The 21,825-nt window shown below is 49.7% G+C and overlaps 1 pseudogene; it reads right to left on the minus strand.

Annotated features, from left to right (window-relative positions):
* Nucleotides 1-11,548: 11,548 nt before the first annotated feature.
* LOC125431248 overlaps nt 11,549-21,825 on the minus strand; it is a 196,203-nt pseudogene continuing 185,926 nt past the window's right edge.

Consider the following 21,825-nt stretch of genomic DNA (forward strand, 5'->3'; position numbering starts at 1 on the left):
ATTCAGACTTGGGGCTTGCCGCTTTCCCCGAAACGGCAGGCGTTCTGGTGAAGGCAGTGCGCCCGCAGCTGCAGCCGAAAGCATAAAGTGCCGCCAAGACGTCACTACCCCCCCCGGCCTCCAGTTCACAAAGGTAATCATCGGTCACCTTTACCGCTGACCCATTTTTTCAACCAAATTTTATTCATCTAGCAGCCCACACACCAATAGTTAAAGCATGACTTTTGGAACTGGGAAATAAAAATCTAATTGACACAATGTCGAAGCAGGGGTGAGAGGCGAGCTACTTTAATCCCAATTGGGGGTAATTGGCTAGTGGCCATTTTCCCACCAGTAGTTGCTTTGCAAAAATGGAGGAAAAAAACCTGTTTAGAATAAACACGGAGAAGTAGACGGCTGCAGCTGCGCATTTTCAACATCCAGCGTTTTGGTTTCCCGAGTTTAAATCGCAAATTTCTGTGTTAGGTTGTTGTTGTTTCAAAACGAGTACGCAGCGAATTTTTCAAATAGACCATCAGTAGGACACTATTGCATATACGTATATTTTAAATGTAGGCAATATTTTAATTTCAGCTCTGCTCCATTAACAGACCAGTTTTTGATTGCATCCTTACAATCAAATGTAGTGGTACAATTTCTGTCTCCGTTCACGTTTTTCCCCAATTCCCATCCAAGTGCCAGAGACCTTTTCCGGCTGCGCTGTCTGTCTTACATCTGTTATCCACACGTTGCTTTTCCAATGCACAGTTTCTCTAGCGGTGTTTGATTCAGCAAAATGAGCAGGGTCCTTTCCCATTGCTTTTAATATGGGCAGCTGGGATGCCGCTATGCACAGCTGGTGTCGGAAGTGACTTGAGCTCACATGTGCTTTTCGTCAATATGAATCCTCACCAGGGGACAAGGGGGTAGGGCGTGGGGAAAAATGTCACTTTTATCATCGATTCCAGGATGGGATGAAAGGTGAACGCCAGTCGTCCCTGGCCAAAGTTGCTCTAAAGTACTGGTTCTCAACCTCCCTTTAATACAGTTCCTCGTGTTGTGGTGACCCCCAACCCTAACATTTATCCATTTTGCAGATGGAGAACACTGATACAGAGTCTTAGGCAGTGCTGGCGAACCTATGGCACGAGTGCCAGAGGTGGCACTCACAGAGTCACTCCCACCCCATCCCACATATCTAGGCTGGCCTGGGCCGCTGGGCTCGATTATTAGCATTAAACCTAACACCTAGTTTTGGGGAAGCAGTGTAGGTAACCCTGTTAAGGGCTGTTAAACCCCACTGATTTTCATGGGAAGAACTAAAGTGTAATCCTTTACCTGGGAGTAAGCTTGGTTGCTGGCAATGGGGCTTGCTTCTGAGTAAGTCACCCCAGGGTCATGATTCACCCCATTGGAAGAGTTGCACGGTTGCTTCAAAGCAAAGCCACCGACTACCACCAAGCTTACTCCTGAGTAACACACACCTCGGAGTCAACCGTTTTTTCTAAACTAAAACTTCAGTATTCAGGTTAAATTGCCGTGTTGGCACTTTGCGATAAATACGTGGGTTTTGGGTTGCAATTTGGGCACTTGGTCTCGAAAAGGTTCGCCATCACTGGTCTTAGGCGACCCCTGTGAAAGGGCCGTTCGACCCGCAAAGGAGTCCCGACCCACAGGTTGAGAACCACAGCTCTAAAGAGAGGATGCTCCAAGCATCAATCAGTGATTTAGTCATCCAAATTGCTCACCTGCACAAAATACACTGAAATGGACCAGATGTACTTTCAACAGTTATCTAGGCAGAGGCGTATCTAGGGAAAATGGAGCCCGGGCCCCCCAAAATCTGAATTTCCCCCTCCCGCCGGGGTCTACCGCTTGAAGCTGCCGCCCAGGTCTACCAGCCGGACTTTAGGGTCAGTCTGGGATGAGCTGAACTTAGTGGTATATTCTGGAAGCTAAAGAGTACAGAAAAAAGAAAGAATAATGAAACCAGCATGGCAGCGCTGGATGGAGAGGCTAGCCCATTGGGATTCTAATTCCCACCCTGATATTAACTGCATGCTTTGGCGCGGTTCCTTTCTCTCCCATCTACCTTGCAGGACTGTTGTCGGATGTGTGTGGGGTGGCTGGGACAAGATCGGTGTAAGAGTAGGATAAAGGTAGAAACAGAAGGAAAACTTGGAGAACAGAGGCGCTGCCCAATTGCATCTAAAGTGAATTTTCACCTAAAGTGAAATTCAAGGCAACACGGAAGGAAAAAATATCTTCAGATATTCTGAGAACAGGCAAGAGAATTGCAGCAAAATTTCTCGCGTGTATTTGACCCCTCTTCAACTAGAGAGCGACTGTCTCTAAGTTAACACTTGGCCGGTTAATCGCCTGTCTGCCTGGAAAACCCGGGTTTATCCAATAACCCGGGGACGCAGAGAGGACTGGCGAGGATATGCTTTCTCTCTTTGCTTCTTGTCATTTCTGACTTTATACTAAATCTAGACCTGCCCCGCCCCATAAAGAAGCAAGAAGAAGAAGAAGAAGAAGAAGAAGAAGAAGAAGCAAAAGCAGACGAAGAAGAAGAGCAGGAGGAGGAGGAGGAGGAGGAGGAGTTTGATTTATATCCCCTCTTTCTCTCCTGTAGAGACTCAAAGAGGCTGGATAACTTCCTTGGTCTCTTCCCCTCACAACAAACACCCTGTGAGGTAGGTGGGGCTGAGAGAGCTCTGAAGAACTGTGACTAGCCCAAGGTCACCCAGCTGGCGTGTGTGGGAGTGCACAGGCTAATCTGAATTCCCCAGATCAGCCTCCACAGCTCAGGCAGTGGCAGCCGCTGGGAACGCAAACCCGGTTCCTCCAGATTAGATACACGAGCTCTTAACCTCCTACGCCACGGCTGCACCCTTTATTTTCAGCCAGAGCGGCTACTTGAACTTCATCACTGCAGATTGAGGATGACGGTGGGGTCGTGTAACTGAAAAAAAACAAGAAATGACACAAGAAACTAATCCCCTGCCTGCACACAGAAAGCTAGATGCCAGGAAGAAAGAGAGCTAACAGAACCTTCTTGAGCTGGCTGTTAAAGGCAGGGATTTCTTTCTCTAGAGTAAAACATCTGCTGTGCAAATACTTCACAGTCTGAAGTTTTTGTACCACTAAATCTGCAGTTTGGGCCTATTAGGTAGGGGTAGAGCCAGCCGACATAAATTCTTGAACACTCCTCTGTGCTTCTAACTTTGTGGGAGATAGAAATCCCCCCCCCTCCCCCAAATTGCTGTATTGAAAGGGCGTTTTAGTTCTCAGCTCCAGCCAAATTCCCTGGGTCCGCAGGGGGACACAACTCCCCCACCCCAATCTCCTAACACACATTCCTAAACAACAGTTGCAGAGACCCAGAGAAACCCCCCCCCCCACCCCCCAGGAGAACAGTGGTGAACTACAAGAGTGATAACAGAACTTCCACTTACAGGAGTTATATACCTTAGAATTCCAGAAACACAGGACCACCAACAGGGTATTTAACGCCCTGCTTGTGACCTTCATGAGTCGGGCCCACCTACATAATGGACATCAAGCGGGTTCCTTTGCCTGTTTACAGCAGGAGATGTCCAGGCGATGTATTGCCTGCCGATTCTTAGCTGATCAATGGGTGAAAACTAGGGTCAAAGGGCATGGTATGATTGTCCTGGGGGGGGGGGGGAGAAAAAATACAAGATCTGCACGAATGCTACGCTAAAACATCACAACGTCCTAGGGCGGGGCTCGAATTGCAATGAAAGTCCGACAACCAGCTAAAGAACGGGCACCCTGTGATAGTCAACAAAATTAAAGAATAAGGCCTTAATAATACGGAAGTTCAGAGCATAAATTCCTTGGGCAATTCCTAGAATTGCCTGAGAGTGACAAAAGGGAACTCTAACCATTGCCAGCAACTCTATGGTAATCTGCCAACGGAGCTTCTGGCAATTGCTAGCGCTCCCCTTGTCACTGCCAGGAAGCTCTAGGAACCGTCAGGGACTCTATGGTCAACTTCCCATTTTTCGTTCCAATTTTTTCTCCTGGGAATCTGTTACCCACAACACCTTGCTTCTTCCCCAGAACAAACAGCCAATCCTGGCTTTCCCCTGCCTAGTGTAAGAAACATCAGCCCCCTTGTGTCTACAGGTAACACCGATTTGGAAAACCTGCCTCCATAGTTGGAAGCCACTTGACTTAGGCCTTTCCAACATTTAAAATACGCGACAGGACCGCGTGCCTCGCAGCAGCTCTTATTTGTGTGGTGCTCACCATCCTCGACAGAAAACAATGCATCAAAGTCATGTCGTGCTCCTGGTGCTTCGATGTTCATGGATTCATACTTCCACTTCATCCCCTGGCATGGTCAATCGGCTAGGCCAGCAGGGATGAAGGAATTCAGTGGCATTAACAATCGGGACTATGGAATCCATTTAGCAGGGGATGATGGGAATATGTACGATGGCATGGTCAATTGGCTATGCCAGACAGGGGATGATGGAATCAGTGGCATGGTCAATCAGGCTGATGGAATCAGCGAAAGGGGATGATGGGAATTGTAGTGGCATATTGAACCGGCTATGCCAGCAGGGATGAAGGGACATTCGTAGTGGCATGGTCAATCGGCTAGGCCAGCAGGGGATGATGGGAATTGTAGTGGCATGGCCAATTGGCTGGCGCCAGCAGGGATGAAGGGAATTGTGCGGCATGGTCGAATCCAGCTATGGCAGCAGGGGATGATAGGGAATTGTAGTGGCATGGAATCGAAGGTCGGCCATGCGAACAGCAGGGACATGGGAATTGTAGTGGCATTATCAATCGGCTAAGCCAGCAGGATGGAACCGGAATTGTAGTGGGTATTTAATAATCGGGCTATGGCCGAGCGAGGGGATGATGGAATTGTAGTGGCATGGTCAATTGGCGCTACAGTGATGATGGGAATCTGTAGGCATGGTCAATCGGCTATGGCACGCATGGATGACTGGGAATTGTAGACCAAGGCATGGCCAATCGGCTATGCCAGCAGGGGATGAAGGAATTGTAGTGGCATGGTCAATCGCTATGGCAGCAGGGGATGATGGAATTGTAGTGGCATGGACCAATTGGCTACGCCAGCAGGATGAAGGAATTGTAGTGGCATGGGTCAATCGGGCTATGAAGGAACACAGCAGGGGATGATGGGAATTGTAGTGGCATGGTCAATTGGCTATGCCAGCAGGGGATGAAGGAAATTGCAGGTGGCATGGCCGGGACCGCTATGGCCAGCAGGCCATGGATGGCCGACCATTGTAGTGGACCCATGGCCAATTGGACTGCCAGCAGGGATGATGGGAATTGCAGTGGCATGGTCAATCGCTATGGCAGCAGGGGATGATGGGAATTCAGTGGCATGGCCGACCGGCTATGCCAGCAGGGGATGAAGGGAATTGACCACACAGTGGCATGGTCAATCGCTGCGGCAGCAGGGGATGATGGGAATTGCCAAGTGGCATGGACAATCGGGACTATGCCATCGCAGGGATGATGGGGACATTGACCCACACAGTGGCATGGTCAACGCTGGCGCCAGCAGGGACCCAATGAAGGAACTGACCCAAGTGGCATGGTCAATCGGGCTAGTGGCCAGCAGGGATGAAGGGAATCTGTAGTGGCATGGTCAACTGACCCATGGCAGCAGGGATGATGGAACTGTAGTGGCATGGTCAATTACGCGCCAGCAGTGGATGATGGGAACCGGACTGACGGCAGTGTATCAATCGGGCTATGCCAGCAGGGGATGGAAGGAATTGTAGTGGGCATGGCCAATTGGCTATGCCAGCATTTAGAAGGAATTGTAGTGGCATGGTCAATCACATGGCAGCAGGGGATGATGGGAACTTGCAGTGGCATGGCCACTGGCTATGCCAGCAGGGATGATGGAATTGTAGTGGCATGGTCAATCGCTATGGCAGCAGGATGATGGGAATTCAGTGGCATGGGTCAATCGGCTAGGCCAGCAGGGGATGAAGGGAATTCAGTGGCATGGTCAATCGGCTATGGCAGCAGGGATGATGGGAATTGTAGTGGCATGGTCAATTGGCTATGCCAGCAGGGATGATGGGGAAATTGCAGTGGCATGGGTCAACGGCTAAGCCAGCAGGGATGAAGGGAATTGTAGTGGTATGGTCAACGGCGCCAGCAGGGGATGAAGGGAATCTGTAGTGGCATGGCCAATCGCTGCGGCAGCAGGGGATGATGGGAATTGTAGTGGCATGGTCAATTGGCTATGCCAGCAGGGATGATGGAATTGTAGCGGCATGGTCAATCGCCATGCCAGCAGGGGATGAAGGAATTGTAGTAGTGGCATGGTCAATCGGCTATGCCAGCAGGGGATGAAGGGAATTGTAGTGGCATGGTCAATCGGCTATGGCAGCAGGGGATGATGGGAATTGTAGTGGCATGGTCAATTGGCTATGCCAGCAGGGGATGAAGGGAATTGTAGTGGCATGGTCAATCGGCTATGCCAGCAGGGGATGAAGGGAATTGTAGTGGCATGGTCAATTGGCTATGCCAGCAGGGGATGATGGGAATTGTAGTGGCATGGTCAATCGGCTATGCCAGCAGGGGATGATGGGAATTGTAGTGGCATTACTGGTCAATCTGGCTATGCCAGCAGGGGATGAAGGGAATTGTAGTGGCATGGTCAATCGGCTATGCCAGCAGGGGATGAAGGGAACTTTAGTGGCATTGGTCAATCGCCAGCAGGGGATGAAGGGACCTTCGTAGTGGCATACGGTCAATTGGCTAGGCCAGCAGGGGATGAAGGGAATTGTAGTGGCATGGTCAATTACAGCTACAGCAGGGGATGATGGGAATCTCGTAGTGGCATTGGTCAATCGGGCTAGCCAGCAGGGGATGATGGGAACCAGAGTGGCATTTGGCCAATCATTGGCTAGCTTCAGCAGGGGATGATGGAATTGCAGTGGCATGGTCAATCGGGCTAGGCCAGCAGGGATGATGGGAATTGTAGTGGCATGGTCAATTGGCCAGCCCAGCAGGGGGATGAAGGGAATTGTAGTGGCATTACGTATCAATCGGGCTATGCCAAGGTGCGAGGGGATGATGGGGAATCTGTAGTGGCATGTAATAACGGGCTAGCGCCAGCAGGGATGAAGGGAACAGTGGCATGGTCAATTGGCTATGCCAGCAGGATGATGGGAATTGCAGTGGCATGGTCAATTGGCCATGCCAGCAGGGGATGATGGGAATTGCAGTGGCATTGGTCAATCGCTATGCCAGCAGGGGATGAAGGAATCTGTAGTGGTACGGTCAATTGGCTATGCCAGCAGGGGATGATGGAACTTTGAAGTGGCATGGCTCACCGGCTATGCCAGCAGGGATTACGAATTGTAGTGGCATGGTCAATCGGGCTATGCCAGCAGGGGATGAAGGAATCTGTAGTGGCATTTGGCCAATCGGGCTAGGCCAGCAGGACGAAGGAATCTGTAGTGGCAATGGTCAACCGCAATAGCCAGCAGGATGAAGGAATTGTAGTGGTATGGTCAATTGGCCATGCCAGCCAGGGGATGAAGGAATTGTAGGTGGCATGGTCAATCTACAGGCCAGCAGGGGATGAAGTGGAAATTCAGTGGCATGGGTCAATTGGCTATGCCAGCAGGGATGATGGAAACCGTGTAGTGGCATGGCTCAATCGGGCTAGGCCAGCAGGGGATGATGGGAATTGTAGTGGCGATGGTCAATTGGCTAAGCCAGCAGGGGATGAAGGGAATTGTGAAGTGGCATGGCTGGTCAATCGGCTATGCCAGCGGGGGATGATGGGAATCCGTAGTGGCATGGGTCAATCGGGCTAGGCCAGCAGGGATGAAGGGAATCGTAGCGGTATGGTCAATCATTGGCGCCAGCAGGGGATGATGGAATCTGCAGTGGCATGGTCAATACGCCAGCAGGGGATGACGGGAATTGTATGCATGTAACAATCGGCTATGGCAGCAGGGGATGATGGGAATTGTAGTGGCATGGTCAATCGGCTATGCCAGCAGGGGATGAAGGGAATTGTAGTGGCATGGTCAATCGGCTATGGCAGCAGGGGATGATGGGAATTGTAGTGGCATGGTCAATTGGCTATGCCAGCAGGGGATGATGGGAATTGTAGTGGCATGGTCAATCGGCTATGCCAGCAGGGGATGAAGGGAATTGTAGTGGCATGGTCAATCGGCTATGGCAGCAGGGGATGATGGGAATTGTAGTGGCATGGTCAATTGGCTATGCCAGCAGGGGATGATGGGAATTGTAGTGGCATTGGCCAATCGGGCTATGCCAGCAGGGGATGAAGGGAATCGTAGCGGCATGGTCAATCGGCTACGGCAGCAGGGGATGATGGGAATTGTAGTGGCATGGTCAATCGGCTAGGCCAGCAGGGGATGATGGGAATTGTAGTGGCATGGTCAATTGGCTATGCCAGCAGGGGATGATGGGAATTGTAGTGGCATGGTCAATTGGCTATGCCAGCAGGGGATGATGGGAATTGTAGTGGCATGGTCAATCGGCTATGCCAGCAGGGGATGATGGGAATTGTAGTGGCATGGTCAATCGGGCTATGCCAGCAGGATGATGGGAATTGTAGTGGCATGGTCAATCGGGCTGCGCCAGCAGGGGATGAGGGGAATTGTAGTAGCATGGTCAATCATTGGCCAGCAGGGGATGATGGGAATTGTAGTGGCATGGTCAATCGGCTAGGCCAGCAGGGGATGATGGGAATTGTAGTGGCATGGTCAATCGGCTATGCCAGCAGGGGATGATGGGAATTGTAGTGGCATGGTCAATCGGCTAGGCCAGCAGGGGATGATGGGAATTGTAGTGGCATGGTCAATCGGCTAGGCCAGCAGGGGATGATGGGAATTGTAGTGGCATGGTCAATTGGCTATGCCAGCAGGGGATGATGGGAATTGTAGTGGCATGGTCAATCGGCTAGGCCAGCAGGGGATGATGGGAATTGTAGTGGCATGGTCAATTGGCTATGGCAGCAGGGGATGATGGGAATTGTAGTGCACGAACAGCTGAATGGGTTGCCAGCAGGGGATGATGGGAAGTGTAGTCCATGAACGTCTGAAGCACCAGAGTTGGACACCCCTGGCGTAAGCGATGACTCTGCAACTCTTTTCCTATGATCTTATACAACGGAAAGCCCGCCCACCTGCCAAATCCCGCATTGCAGAACAGTTCACCAATTCAAGACCCACCCAGCTAAGCACCTCTGTTAAAGCCCACTATCTAGAAAAAGTCGCGTATCCTGTTGTTGTTTTTAAAGGTCCTGAAAGAAATCCTTTTTTTCGAAACAGAGACATCTGTCTTAACAGTCACAAGATCAGTGCATAATATAAGACATCACAGAGTTGCTTTTTCTTGGTAATCCAAGAGAACCTGAACACAGAACAGTAAACAGAACAAAACAGGTACTCCAGAGCAGAAACCAATGAAGCCATTGGGACAGGTCAGAGACCCAAGGGTAAATTGGAGGTCAAATCGATGCTCCAGCCTTTCCTCGGTTCTTACAACATGGCACTGTAAGTCTGAAGCGTCTGGAATGAAGGAGGAGGAAAATCCTTACATGTGAATTAATGGCAGAATTAACTTCACAAATGGTGACCGGGTGAGTTTATTCTTCGGGGTATCCCCTGTTCTCTTTCCTGTCGTCCTTCAGGACTCGAGCCAATAAACAAGCCAGCCCAAATAACTCGATTCTCGATCTCTTGCCTGTATTGACTAACCGCGGGGCATTTCATCAGCGTGAACGGTTAGGGAGTTGTCTCATTTTGGAAGAGGACGTATCTGTTTAAATATGACATGCGGCAGGTATGACATGGGAAGGCATTATGCTACATGTTACCGGTGGTTTCTCCTAGAATTCCTCCATGCACTAATACTGCACACCATGTATAGTGACAGGAGGCGTGGAGATATTGCGGCTTTTAAGTATCGTAGCTCTTTCATGGCACCTCAGTAGCCCAGTGCTGTTAGTACCTTCTGATCTTTTGTGTTGATACGATCTGCCAAAAGCTGGATGTATCTGCCTGTGATATTCACCTGCGATGTGCCCTTATAGAGTTTCTGTTTAACCCCGGCTTTGAAGGGGGTTAACAAATGCAAGAGGTTAGGCCTTCTCAACCAGAAATTAACTGGCTAACCTTTAAGATCACCACCAGACTGGTGGTAAACTAGTTGGGATATTGTCGAAGGCTTTCGCCGTTGGAATCACTAAGGTGTTAGAAGCTCGGTTGGGCGAATTCCAGTAGTATTTTCTCCTGACGTTTCGTCTGCATCTGTGGCTGGCATCTTCAAGATAGATGCAGGTGAAACGTTAGGAGAAAATACTACTGAAACATAGCCATACAACCCAGAAGACCCACAATACCTTAGTTGGGATTAATGCAGCGCCGACATCCAGCGAACGAAGTTCTTGGCAACATAAAGCAGCCAATATCGCCGAGATAATTTGAGCCGAAAATGAATATCTGCAACATTCTAAGAACCAGCAGCAGCAGAAGGCCACTGCTTTCACATCCCGCATGTGAGCCCCAAAGGCACCTGGTGGGCCACTGCGAGTAGCAGAGTGCTGGACTAGATGGACTCTGGTCTGACCCAGCTGGCTTGTTCTTATGTTCTAAGTATGTCAGTTTTGCCAGTGAGACTTTAAAGGTGAATTCTAATTCACATTGTGAAACCTGACTTAAACATCTAAGTGTTTGAAACTCCGTGGCACTTCTTGATTGCTTAGAGAGGCAGCCAGAATCTAACCAGCCGCACAAGACTAAGCGGATCTCTGCTCCAATCCAGCTGAGCTTCTGTTTAAATCCTCAAATAAAAGCGTCAGCAGGCAGGACTTCAAACACCGTCCGCTACTAAGTACAACTGCACACCAACTATCAAATATTAAATTCAAATAGCATGGGATACCAGATAGCAGAGGCCAAATACCTGGGGATTTTTTAGCAAATCTATGGGGGGGATCTGGCCAAGATCCAGCAAATATTCCACGCTGACATTTGCAGGAGGAGGAAAATTAGTTTCGGCTCGAGCATGCATATGTTTTCCCGACAATGATAGATGCAAATGACTGTTTCCCGCCCACCCCAACTTCACCCCACATAGAATACTCTTAAGTGTATTGTCGAAGGCTTCATGGTCGGGACAGGTTAGCTGGAGTTAAGGGTTAGCATTTCATTGCATCTGTGGTTGACGCATCTTCAGAGGATCTGATAGTTCAGATCCTTTGAAGATGCCTGCCACATGCAGGCTTAAACGCCAGAGAGAATGTTGCTAGAACACGGCCATACAGCCCGAAAACCACAGCACCCCACTACTCTTGGCGCTTTGAAGTAAGTATGTTGGTAACTGTAAAGAGAACAAAACTATGTTCAGGGGTCTTACTGTACCTGGTTTCCTCCAGATGTTCATGGACTACAATTCGCATCAGCCCCGCCTGTATGGCCAATTGGCCATGCTGGCAGGGGCTGATGGGAATTGCAGTCCATTAACATCTGGAGAGCCACAGGTTGCAGACCCCTGAACTAGGTAGACAAGTGCTTTGTTGAAACTTGGACGCCAAGATGATGGTGGACTGGTTCGGCCTTAAAGGGCGGGGGAATAAAGAAGGTGATGAACATTATGCTGTAATCGTTGCCCCATTTGCAGCGGAAGGCTGAAATCCCACCAAAATGGCATTAGTTCCCCTCTGAACGGGTGTGCATTGTAGATGAAGGGCAAATCCAGCACGTTGGCGGAGACTTCAGGGGAAATTGGAAGTAGGCAGCCTGCGGGGCGTCCCGCTGTATTGCTGCACTGAATTTCCCAGACGACGTGACCCATAACACAACGGGAGGCCTGGCGCCACGTTCTCTGGTGAACAGTTTTGGCCTCGTCTTCCCCTGAAGATGCTTTCAAAGCATAATCCTTCACCCCGTGTACAACAGTGGCGGGAAACCGAGGAATTGTTCCTTCTGGCCTTTGTGGAAGGCTTTCCCTCGACGCTCCAGCCCTCGCCTCCCGGATGTTCCTACTTGGCTACTTTGGCCGGTTCCGAAGACTGCCGGACGTCTGTCCATTCTTGCATGGTGCTCTGCAGGGCCTGGGTCTTCTCCTTGTCCACTTGCAGCGTACGTAGTCAACTTAGCCTTCTCGCCGGAAGGCTAATCGGCGAAGAAGTGAGGGCTTAACTCCAGAGCAGGGGAAAGCAAAGAACTGGGTGACTCAGTCATGCAGCGATAGCAATACCCCAACACCAGTGGTGGGATCCAAAAATTTTAGTAACAGGTTTCCATGGTGTTGGGATTCAAAATGTGGCGAAGCGCCAATGGGGCTGGGCAGGGCAATAATGGGGTGTGGCCGGGCATTCGAAGCGGGCGGGCATTCCTGGGTTAAGGCTGTGGCAAGGACGCAGCTGCTGCGTAGGTCCTTGGGCAGGAAATCTAATGCACGCGAGGGCGCAGGCTGCCCTTGCCAAGACTGCGCACTCCTGCCTTGACATCTATGCCCCATTGCGGGCCCTCCCGTCCCAATACTAACTAGGGCAGATCCTGCTTGGCTTCCAAGGTCGTTTCCCCACTTACCTCGACCACCCTTCGCGCCGCTACCCTTAAAAGCACATGTCATTGCTGAAGATTGTGCTCCCCGGCTTCCCCTAATGCACTCTCACGGTCATCAAAGGCTACCGCTTTGAGGAGTGCCAGAAATGACTGGCGGCTGAGGGCGCTGACAGTAGCATCGGGGCAGCTATGCTATCACGCCTCGTACAATAGAGTGGGAGTGTCGAGGGACTCCGGGCTTACTTAAGGGGTAAGAGACGCAGCAGCAGGTAAGTGGGAAAACGACCCAAGTTCTGGGAAGTGCCACTTGACGTGATGCTGCGGGGGCACAGTCCAGATTCCGTGGTGCACAGAGATGTCCCCCCTCTCCTGGCCATTTTCAAGAGCTGAAAAGCTCTGGGGATCCCACGGTGCTTTCAAAACACAAATAAAGTACAAATCCATCCACTAAAATGGTGCCACATCCCCGTAATGGACGTGGAGACTCAATATGGCGTAGCCCAGCCCTTAACCCACTCAACATCTAAGACATCAGCAAAGCTTGGACTGGAGGAACAAAGGCAAAGGGACCCTGGGAATTTTTATCCGTCTGTTTGATTAAATAGTCAGATCAGACTGTACGACCAGGAATACCAATCTCTCCTGAGTGTTGCACAAAGCTCCTGTTCCCCTCTATACTTTGGGGATCCACACTTCAAATCTAGCCCTGCTGTATACTTAGAACAGCTTGTTAATTATAAGTGCAGATGGGTGATGACAAGAGCAAGGTGCAACTCATTCCCCTCTGTCTATCTTCAAGGTCGTTTCCTTAACATCCCACAAAGTGAGCGTTGTTGTCAGTACTGTCCCAACGCTATGGACTCAATCCCTCAGTCCTGTTCCACTGCCCGGACAGGTATAATGATATTGAAAGCACCCGATCCTGGGAGCTTTACTACCTCTAGAATTTATGTTTCTCTCAGACAAACTAAAAATGTCTACGCTATTGAACAGCCCTCATGTAGAAATTTCTGAAGCAGTTGCTACATTTTTAATCCAAGTTCTACATCTATATATATAAAAAGCTAACAGTGACTTTGTTAGTCACTCCCTAACGCAGAAACGGCTGGATGGATCGCCCCCAAATTTTCACATGACGTTCCTCCCTGTTGTGGGCAGGTAATTGGACCTTCAAGTCGCCAAAAGTCCATACCTGAGACAGGTAAAATGTCACCCTTAGAATGTTCATGCAGCCTGTCTGTCTGTGGCCTGAGGGCTTGGTATGAGGGCTTAGAATGTTCGCGCAGATGGGCAGAGATGAGCAGTGAAAACAGTAAATAGGTAACACTGTTAGGTAATACGACTGGAAGTGAAACACATACACATACAATACCTCTGCTCGCAGGAGACGCCAGGTGGGGTCCCCCCCCTCACTTTAGGTAACTTTCACTCTCTGTGCCTCCCCCACTGCTACCACACAATTACACATCCAGCTCATCCTCACACACCTCACTCTGCCCTCCCTCACATCCAACGACCACTTACCCACTTCCTCACCCATATTCGCTACAGCTCTTTTTACTACTAAAAGCTTAGCTGGAGTTTGCCTTTTCTTCTAAGAAAATCTGTGTAGGGTGGGGGCGAACTAACACTCACTGGCATATTCGGGCTTTGCACACTTGGCCCTTTAAGAACCCATGGAGTTGGCAGCTCGACCGATCGAAGCGCCTCACCACCCTGCCACCTCTGCTGTCTGATCGGGATAGCCTGTTTGCCCTAGCGTTCTGCCTTTACCTAAGCCAGGACTGTGCGTGTCAACCAGCCCCTCATGGACAGCGGATTCGTGACTCTGGACAGTTCCTTGTGGAATGGAAAGGGTTACCTTTTATACTAAAAAAAAACAAGACTCCACCATATAACAATGTGAACTGAAAAGGAAAAGAGGGATTCCATTTGACCACCCCAAAAGGCTATGCTGTGGATCATTGGACCTGCATGGGCATCTGTGTGGGTTGCGGACTGTGATGAGAAGGACAATTGCCACAGCAACGCGTGGCCGGGCCCCACTAGTGATATATAACAATGATCCTGTTTTTGTACTTGGAATGTATGGTACTTCTGGTTTATGCCCAGGTTTTTGGATTGGATTGGATTAAATAGTCAAGGCTTACTGAAGAGCCGTACCTTTCTGTGTGGACCAGGTGAGCTCGGCTGGAAATCCAGAGCCAGGTAATCAACGCTCCCCGTGCTCTTCTTTGTGGCGGGACTGTTCGTGCCACTGGGAATGGGCGATGCCGAGACCGGGTTTTGCTAAAGAGAATAAAAGGCCGAGTCAGAATTAGTAAAAGGAACTGAATGATGCACAGTGGCTATTTACCCCTTGAACGCCTCTGCTTGCATGTAAGTCAGAAGGTTGGAGGAGAGTTACAAAGAAAGGACGCAGAGGTACAATTCAGGATATAATCAGCTTGATTAGAATGGGAAAGAAATGCTTGGGGACATAACACTAGCATCTGTGCTAAGAATCGGCACCACATCTCCCCGGATTGCCCTCTCAGTTCATTGGAGGGGAATCTTCTGGTGATCCCTGGTGCCTAGAATATCCAGCTGGCTTCTACGAGGGCCAGGGCCTTTACTGTCCTGGCCCCAATCTAGTGGAATAAACTCCCTAATGAGATTAGGACCTTGCGGGATCTATATCAATTACGCAAGGCCTGCAAAACAGAGCTTTTCCGCCAGGCATTTTCATCAAGCCAGCCAGGCTAGATTCCATCAAAGTTGGCCTCCCGTGGGTAAGAATATTTGGTGCCATTTTATTGGGTTACTGCTTTATTGTACAGTTGTTTATTGCATTTGCTTTTATTTATTGTTTTGAAATGTATTTTATATTTTCAAGGTTATATGCCACCCCCAGCCCTATAGGGAATTGAGAAGGACAGAAATGTGACAAATAAATAAATAAATAACATTTTATGATCAGATTGCTGAACGTTAGTTCATTTACAAATTCAGAACAATCCACCTTCTTTATATTTGCGCACTGAAAGCATGCACACAATCAGTTTCCAATGAAGGTTTGTTTGTTTGTTTATACATGCATAACGCACGTACGTACATACATACTTTAGATTTATTTGCTGCCCTACCCCAAAGGGCTCAGGGCGCCGCACAACACAGTATACTATTTAATATAATATTTAAAACCAATACAATATACTTCTAAAAAACCAGAATAAAATACAGAATAAAACTCAGATATAACTCAGGCAGATTCCGCATGGGCCAAAAACAGCAATGTGAAAACAGTGTGAAAATGGTGTAAAAGGGTTTAAAACAGTGTAAAAGGCTTTACCCCGTTTTCACACTGTTTTCACACCACCACCGTTTTGACCCATGACCAGTTCCTCAGCCCCACCCCGGAGCCCACTCGAGAACGGGACGATGGAACCACACTCAGCCTGGCTGGCCAAATGCCTGGCGGAACAGGTCCGTTTTACAGGCCCTGCAGAAACTTGACAAGTCCCGCTGCAACTGGATTTCGCCGTGCGAAACGGCAAAATCCACTTGCCGACAGTCGCTGAAGCGGATCAAAAGTGCATTACTCGGCATGTGCGAAAGCGTGTTCTGGACGGCCCGGTCGGCCCACAACCAACATAATCAGTACATAATGACCGTTCTTGAGAGAGGGCCTACCATGGCGACGTAGTTCTCCTCGCTGTCTCCTGAGTCAGTGCTGGTGATGCTCTGGGTGGAGATGGGGCGACAGTAGGGCGAGAAGTTGGAGTTGAACCCTTGACTGGAAGGAGAGGTTGAAAGAGAGAGAACAGCGCCGGGATTACTGAGAGCCGCCAGATGGCTTCAGGTTTAAGGACTGGCTTACAAAGCCGAACGTCTGAGCAGAATGCCCCGGCGGGATGGAAGCGCAGGCTTAACGGCCCGCCCCTCCACACGGGGCTGTGGACAGTGCAACCCTTTGCCGAGGACAAATATACGACATGATATATACGAGAGCCTGGGTGGTCACAGCGCTACGAAGATGAGGTCCCCGTTTCCCAGTTCCAAAGGGAAAAGTCCCAGGTGATGGGGCAAGTGCCAACAGAGTTTCCTCAAAATAAAGACGAGCGTCTTATATTAATTTTTGTCTCCCAAAGAATGCCTGTCTTTATTTTCAGGGGATGTCTTATTTTTCTGTAAGTTCTGTTCGAGCGGGCATGCTTCCAAACAAAAATTTTGCCACGCCTTACTTTTGGGGGGATGCCTTACATTTCGCGACTTCAGCAAAGAGCCTCTACTACGTCTTATTTTCCGGGGATGTCTTATATTCGGGGAAACAGGGTAGGTAATCTGACATTTGTGAATTTAAGGTCCCAACTACTGTGAAAACGACAGCTTCCTTTTGGGAGAACCTCCCTGGACTGCAATCTCCCCCCAACCCACAAATCCAGTTAGGGAAGAATCAGACCAAAATGGGGAAGGTTGCAGAGGCGGAGCCACCAGGGGCCCGAGGGTGTGCGTTGCACGAGACGCAGCGCCTGGGGGAGGAGGGACGTTAAGGTCAGCATAGCGCTCTTCACACACACACTTACCTTTGAGAAACAGTGCAGACTGGAGAAATAGTCAGCCCCTTCAGGCTGAAAACGCTCAGAAGTGAACTACACTTCCCAGTAAGACGTTGTGAGCCCCGGGTCTCATGGGAAGTGTAGTCTCACTCCAGGCCGCTTTCTGCCTGGAAAGGAACATTGCGGCCACTTTTCCAGAGCTGAACTAAAGGTAAGTGTGGGGGGTGGGGAGGCTGCGTGTGGGTGGGGTGAGACGAGAAAACAGGTGCACACTCAGCCCGCCACGGCTGGAGGGTTGGCAACGGCACCCGCTCAGGTGGGGCAGCTGCCAGAGCCCAGGCACTAAGGATCGAACTAAAAAGCCACACAGTCCAGTATCCTGTTTCTAACACTGGACAGGTAGATGTTCTAGGGCAGTGGTGGCGAACCTTTTCGAGACTGAGTGCCCAAATTGCAGCCCAAAACCCACTTATTCATCGCAAAGTGCCAACACGGCAATTTAACCCCGAATACTTCAAAGGATTTTAGCTTAGAAACAACGTTGGTTTGAAAACGAAGGCGTCATGCTACTCAGGAGTAAGCTTGGTGGTAGTCAGTGGCTTTGCTTTGAAGCAACCGTTCAACTCTTCCAACTGGTGAATCATGACCCTAGGAGGGTTTACTCAGAAGGAAGCCCCATTGCTAGCAACCGAGCTTACTACCAAGTAGAGGATCGCGACTTTAAGTTCCTCGCATGAAAAAATCAGTGGGGTTTAACAGTGCTTAACAGGGTTACCTACAGTGATTTCTCAAACCTGGAGTCTTACGCTTAATGCCAATAATCGAGGCCTGCAGGCCCAGGCCAGCCTAGTTGTATTATTATTGTGTGTGTGTGGGTGACACTCTGTTTGCTTGTGCCCACAGAAAGGGCTCTGAGTGCCACCTCTGGCACCCATGCCATAGGTTTGCCACCACTGTTCTAGGAGAAGACAGAAAGGGGAAGGGTGACATAAATATAATAAAATAAAGAGGCCCATTGCTGCTGATAACCACCCATGCATCTCTCCTTCCACCTCTCTGCATGTCCTTCCCCGTCTGTCTGCTTCAAGTGCTCCACCACCCATGTTCTCAGTTGCCCAGTGTCATTGGGGAAAGGCACATGATCACAGAGGCGATGTTGCTCATAGAATCATAGAGTTGGAAGAGACCCCCAAGGGCCATCCAGTCCAACCCTCTGCCATGCAGGAACACACCATCAAAGCACTCCCGATATGCGTTCATCCAGCCTCTGTTTAAAAGCCTCCAAAGAAGCATATTCCGCTGCTGAACAGTCCTGACAGAAAGTTCTTCCTAATCTTTAGGTGGAATCACTTTCCCTGCAACCAGCACTGTTGGGACACGAATGTGCAGGAAGGCCACGTCACTGAGAATGGGGAGTGGGAAGATTTGTGAGCGGGAGAAGATGGGCGGTATACAGGTGGAGGTGGAAAGGTATGAGGGGCAGGTGATGGGCAGGTGAGCATCGGGACACTGTCTGCCCAGGGTCCCTCAAAATCTGGAAATGGCCCTGAAAGTGAGGGGGAACGTGGACAGGGGACAAACAGAGAAAGATGTCAGGTGGATGCTTTTGACAACTGGAAGGAAGTCGAAGAGGCGCAACAACTCCGTGCGGAAGCAAGCAGCCCATGCAACGTGTCCCCGCCCCCTTTTGTATCACACTCACCCAGGCCTGGACCAGGATTTCGTGACTGGCGATTTGAAAGGAAGCTCGTCAATCATGGTGTTGTTTCTCAGGTCCAGAGGCGTTGGCTTTGCTGGGAGGAGAAAGAGGTTTGAGTCAAGAGCGAGCTATGGTTGAACGCCGTTTCTTACCGGGCTTTGCACAAAACAGTCATATTCCGCTTGCCGGTTGCTGATACGTCAGAACATGGATTGTGTGCTGCCGACGCAGATGGGAGATAACAAAGGTGAAATCCACATAAATAAATGCTAAGTGGTGAAATTATCATCTTTGTCTTGCTTTAAGAACATCAGAAGAGCCCTGATTGGATCAGACCAGAAGTCCATCTGCGGTCCAGCAATCTCTGAAGATTTTCTGAAGATGGCAGCCACAGATGCAGGTGAAACGTCAGGAGAAAATGCTACTAGAACACGGCCATACGGCCCTGAAATCACACAACACCCCAACCTAGACAGCTCTTTCCACGAACTCCACCAGTGAGGGATAAGGAGCCTTCAATAGAATAAGTTTACCATAGAGTTTCTGCCAATTTCTAGAACTACCCTGTCATTTCTGAGCAACTCTAGGAATTGCCAGGAATTCTAGGGTTACCTGTAAGTAGGCAAGGCTTTATTTTAACTTTTTTTCCTCAGAGGACCCTGCCCCCCTTCCACAGCCCTTTCGCTGGTCGCCAGGCACTGCCTGGTCACCCTACATGGAAGGTTGCTGGGTGACCTTAGTTCAGGCACACACTGTCAGCCTGCCCTACCTCACAGGGTTATTAGGATGATAAAATGGAGGGAAGGAAGAAAAAGATGATGAAGAGCAGGAGGAATTTGGATTTATATCCCCTCTTTCTCTCCTATAGGAGACTCAAAGGGGCTTACAATCTCCTTTCCCTTCCCTCCCCCACCACAGCAAACACCCTGTGAGGTGGGTGGGGCTGAGAGTGCTCCGAAGAACTGTGACTAGCCCAAGGTCACCCAACTGGCATGTGTTGGAGTACACAAGCTAATCTGGTTCTCCACAGCTCAAGTGGCAGACTGGGGAAGCAAACCCGGTTCCCCAGATTAGAGCGAGCCTGCTCTTAACCACTACATCACGCTGGCTCTCTTTGCAACTTTCCTTGCAAGGAGAATGATATAAACAGCTTTGGGTCCCTGCTGTGATGAAAGGCTGGGATATAAATGAGGTAAAATAAAAAAGAACACATGAATGAGGCATTAGCCTAGGATTACCTGCGTTTCTCTGAAGGCCATGGATCACAATTCCCATCAGCCCCTTCGCCACGGGCCACCACATGCTGGCAGGGGCTGATGGGAATTGTAGTCCATGAACATCTGGAGAGCCGCAGGTTGCAGACCCCTGGGCTAGTATATGCCTCGTTCATGTGTTCTTTTTTGGTGGGAACTACACTTCCCAGGAGGCCTTGCGAGCCCCAAGTGCAGTATGGCCCAGCCATGCCTCTATCCATGGGTGCAGCCAATTGGCCATGCTGGCAGGGGCTGATGGGAATTGTAGTCCATGAACATCTGGAGAGCCGCAGGTGGCAGACCCCTGTACTAGCCAATCAGTCATTTGTAGTGTCGTCCCAGGGTTAAGCTTTCTGGGACAGCCACATAAGAAACGTCCCCTTGGTTGTCAGAACATGGGATTGCAGAATGGACGTAAGGCTGGTTGGGCCGTACCTTTGCGGTCCGGTTTGAGGTTGCGGTTGACCGGTGGGGGCTGGATCTCGCTCATCCGCCGAAGAGGCTGGGAGCTGGCGCTCCCTTTGTGGACGGGGAAGGCAGGCGAGGAGGACAGCCCCATGAGGTCCAGGTGATGCGGCCCAGGGCTCATGGGAATGTAGGAGTTGTCGTTGGATCTCTCAGTGTTCAGCAGGGCCGAGGAGCCGGGGTTCATGTGGACGTAATTGTCCTCCGAGTCGGCGCTGTGAGAGCGCGCCACCGTGGCTTTGTTCTGCTGGGAAGGGAAGAGAAGGCAAAAATATAAATCGTAGAATCGTAGAGTTGGAAGAGACGCCAAAGGCCACGTGGCCCAACCCCCCCTGCCAATAATGCAGGAACACACACCGTTAAAGCATTCCCCGACATATATGTTCATCCAGCCTCTGTTTAAAAACCTCCAAAGAAGAAGACTCCACCACACTACAAGGCAGTGAATTCCACCATTGAACAGCCCTGACGGTCAGGAAGTTCTTCCTAATGTTTAGGTGGAATCTCTTTTCCTGCACCTTGAATCCATTACTCCGTGTCCTGATCTCTGAGGCAGCAGAAAACAAGCTTGCTCCCTCTTCGACATGGCATCCCTTCAAATATCTAAACATAGCTACCATGTTTCCCCGAATATAAGACAGTGTCTTATATTAATTTTTGCTCCCAAAGATGCACTATGTCTTATTTTCAGGGGATGTCTTATATTTCTGTGTTCTGTTCGTCGGGCATGCTTCCAAACAAAAAACTTTGCTACGTCTTACTTTTGGGGGATGCCTTATATTTCGCACTTCAGCAAAACTCTACTATGTCTTTATTTTCCGGGATGTCTTTATATTCAAGTTCCGGGTATCATGTCCCCCCCCTTAACCTTCGCTTCCAGACTAAACATCCTCAGCCCCTAAGCCTCTCTTCAGAGGGGCGTGAACTCCAGTCCTATTAATACTATTTTGCTGGTTGCCTTCCTCTGGACATGTTCCAGCTTGTCAATATCCTTCTTAAACTGCGGTACCCAGAACTGAATACAGTACTCCAGGTGAGGTCTGACCAATGCAAAGTAGAGCGGTACAATTCCTTCGATCTAGACACGATACTCTTATTGATGCAACCCAGAATTGCATCCCAGAAATCATGGTAAAAAGGTTGCAAAGAACCCATGTCTTTGGTCCTTGGGCATTTGGGAGTCCAGAACTGGGTGCAAACCAGTATCCTGCAAATTCCCACTTTGAAGCTTTTCATTTTTAAACGCAATAAATGCACGTTTCCAGTCCTTAGGGTTTCAGACAAAAGCTTGAAATTGCGTGGAC

The sequence above is a fragment of the Sphaerodactylus townsendi genome, linkage group LG04 (genome assembly GCF_021028975.2).
Source record: "Sphaerodactylus townsendi isolate TG3544 linkage group LG04, MPM_Stown_v2.3, whole genome shotgun sequence".
NCBI lineage: Eukaryota > Metazoa > Chordata > Lepidosauria > Squamata > Sphaerodactylidae > Sphaerodactylus > Sphaerodactylus townsendi.